Here is a 3,266-nt window from a genome sequence, read left to right on the forward strand (position 1 = left end):
AGTTTCAGCAACCACATTTAGACACTGTTTCACAAAGTCACCACGTGAAACAGTTTGTCCGCTTTTCACAATTAATGTGCTATTCCGGGGAGACTTTTCTTGTTCTGTTGACGTCTGATGCCAAGTACGTTAAGTATGTAAATATGCTAGCAGGTCTCCTGCCTTAACTTTTCATTTCTTTTTACTCACTGTATCTTGAGAACTGATGCAAATGTTCAATGATGATGGAGATTATACTCTTTAAGAACAGCCACTCTTTGCTTGTCAATTTCAGTAAAGATATACTCATGTTTCCAACTATTTTCAAACTTTCTCTTGTCAGTGTGCCAATGCCTCATCCGATCCATGTTAGCCAGTAGCTTCTCCTCAGCCATCTTCTTCACTCTTGTCATCATATACATCTGTGCAGACAGAAGTTGGATAGCACCCCCATATCGCCCCATCTAAACCAATGTTAAACTGTGGCCTGATAGTTAACTGCAGCCAGTCTTTGAGTTAACAGAACGTTGAGAATGAATGAAATTCTGACCAGAGCATGGGCCAAACAAAATTGTTCATGTCCCGTTCTTATGCCGCATATCAGTCAGTACATCCCGGCCCAGAGCGGAAAAAAGTGACGCCAAGAGTCCCGCTGCTAAAAGAGACTTTCATGCTCGCAGCTGCCTGTACAGCTCTCGGTTGTTGAATTAGTGCACACGGACTTATATCGCACGGGTCGTAATTTATATTTTCACATGTATATGCAATCTTGAGCATGTTTTATCACAATCGCAAAATCTGACAATTCTGATGCCATTTTAAGGGTTGCAAGTTAGGAGTCGTGTTTATGCTTCCCTGATTTTACCTTTCAGTGAGACGCAGTGGTTGTGTTGGAGCTGTCTTATTCATTGGGTTAGGGTTAGGGATTCTTCTGCTCCCCTGATACTCTGTGAGAGACTGAGGTTCCTTGTGTCGTCCTAGAGTTGTAGCATTTCCTGTAGCACTGAATAACCCTGTGAAGATAAATCATTTAACATTAGAACTTCTGCCAAGTCTTTACCCTCCTACGCCGTAATAGCATGTGTGACTCATTGTTATTTATGTAGCAAGCAATATTCTCTGCTTTTATTTTCTCATATCCATGTCAACCCTATTACAGTAAGTGCACACTTTGTGAAGTCTAATGAACTTTAATCTCACACACACACACACACACACACACACACACACACACACACACACACACACACACACACACACACACATTTATAGTTTGGGTCATTGTAGGACATGGGCTTCTGAGCTCATTGTGTGGGAGTGAGCAGTTTGCTTAGTTGGAGTTGGTGCCATAACAACAGCAACAATGGAGCAAGGCAGTAGGAGAATTCAATCAAACATTCATGTATAGTCATAAAAGCACACATTTTACAATCACAGAAACAAAATGAAGAAAGAAAAAAAAAAAAGGTTTTTACATGTTCTTTTGTCATGCAGTTAAACAGCTCCCGTTCTGCTATTGGATCTATCCAATCCTTTTCATTTGTTAATTTATTTATGTTTGTATATCTTTAAAATGGGTAGCAGTAAGTATTGTCTTTGAAAAAGTTTATTTCATTCATGGCCTGTCATCATCAGACTACTTGTTACGAAATGAAACTGGAGCCAATGATGACTTCTTACTTCTTGCTGGTCCTAGTGACCACATTTTAACAAAAGGTTCAGCGGTAAAACTTGGAAACCATTTAGTGAATATAGGCGCTGTGCTTGTGAAAAGTTAAGGCTGTACAATTCAGCCTAATCTTCAACAACTGATTTTATACACAGTACTACTTTTTCTACAATCACTTACAGGTCTTGCACCTACTCAGATTGATGACATGTTTTCTTCATATGAACCATCTGCTGACTGAGGGGCAGGATCTAATGGCAGCTTGTTAAATGTAAATATGTTCTAGTGTCTTCTCTCCTTTGTTACAGTAAACTGAATATTTTTTCGGACAAAACAAGACATGGAAGGAGGTCATCTTGAGCTTTGGGAAACACTGATATACATGTTTCCCCAGTTTGAAAATAACTGTTTGTTGCAGATGTTAATTTATATTTGGGTTGCTTTATGTAGATGCGGTCCCGAGTAACGCCCCCATAGTACTGTTCAACACTGAGATTACAGTCCTCACCAATAATATACACACAGTAAGGTAGTACAAGTAAGAGTAAAGTGTGTGCTGGTTCAACAGTTTGCATCCCACAAGTTGGAGAGGGAATCATTTATTCACCCAGCATCCTCTGGCAACATCTGTATGTGGACAAGCAAACCACATCTGCAGTGAAGGTCAGCGGACACTTTACAGAGATAGGTCAAGTTACGCTCACTCCTAAGACTTTGTGGTTCCCAAGAAATCTGTAGCTATGAGCGTTTGTCGGCATAGTGGGCAGTGTTGCTTCTATAAATAAAGTAAAGTTGAGCCCGCTCCTCTAACCTTTAGACCACCACTGCCCCCATTTTGCTGAAGTTCAAGCTTCAAAAGTGCCTTTGCTCGAAAGACTGTCTGTGTAGTGTTAATTAAAACGACTACATCAGCGTGTGATTAGAGTTTTTATGGGTGAAGTCGAGGGTCATAACTTGGATCACCAGAGGGCTCCAAACTTTCTTTTAATGTCCCTGCTGAAGTTTAACGACTTGCCACCTGTACTCCTGCCGGAGCTCTTTTTCTGCTCGTAAAGATCTTTTGGACTTCCATTCCTCAGAAGCACAGATACTCATTAATGGTACGTGTCCATATAGGCTATTTTTTACAGCAGGGATTGCCCCTCTACCCAGCATTAGGCGCTTTGTAGGCTTGTCACTAGCAATTGTCAGTTTCTCTTAAATGACCGTTGACAAGCAAAGAAAACCGGCTCCACCCTCCCTCAACCGCCATAGCTGCACCTGATTAGATGAACGCGTCACGTGGGTTGTCTGTTCCAGTTTTTTTTTTTAAACAGACCTACATGGCGGCTCATTTGGAAACTGTCTTCTATTTTATGACAAAAGTTCACCAAAATGTGTTTTTGAAAACAATTTATGCAACAAAGGCCATGCAGCTGTTGAATCTGTCTTCTATTTCAATCGGCAGGGGAACAGGGTGCACATGTTCCACCAAAACAAGTTCCTTCCTGAGACTATTTAGCAGAGCCACCGTCGCTGCGTTTGGAGCTTAGCCCCGACCAAGATGACTATGATTGGTTTAACCCGCATGTTGTCCTTGGGTCAAATAGACCCGTTTTCCTATATCAATGTTCTTTTT

The 3,266-nt window shown here is 41.1% G+C and overlaps 1 protein-coding gene and 1 long non-coding RNA gene across 2 annotated transcripts in view; both read left to right on the forward strand.

Annotated features, from left to right (window-relative positions):
• Positions 1 to 3,266, forward strand: part of fhit (fragile histidine triad diadenosine triphosphatase) — a gene marked incomplete in the record, with an annotated part of 456,026 nt that overhangs the window by 221,561 nt on the left and 231,199 nt on the right.
• The window catches only part of LOC116687517 (uncharacterized), a 13,181-nt gene that overhangs the window by 348 nt on the left and 9,567 nt on the right, over positions 1 to 3,266 (forward strand). The window contains exon 2 of the long non-coding RNA XR_004331568.1: positions 1,353 to 1,355. This is a non-coding gene — a long non-coding RNA (uncharacterized LOC116687517). The remainder of the gene's footprint in view (positions 1 to 1,352; positions 1,356 to 3,266) is intronic.

This window comes from Etheostoma spectabile, chromosome 4, assembly GCF_008692095.1.
Source record: "Etheostoma spectabile isolate EspeVRDwgs_2016 chromosome 4, UIUC_Espe_1.0, whole genome shotgun sequence".
NCBI classification, from domain to species: domain Eukaryota; kingdom Metazoa; phylum Chordata; class Actinopteri; order Perciformes; family Percidae; genus Etheostoma; species Etheostoma spectabile.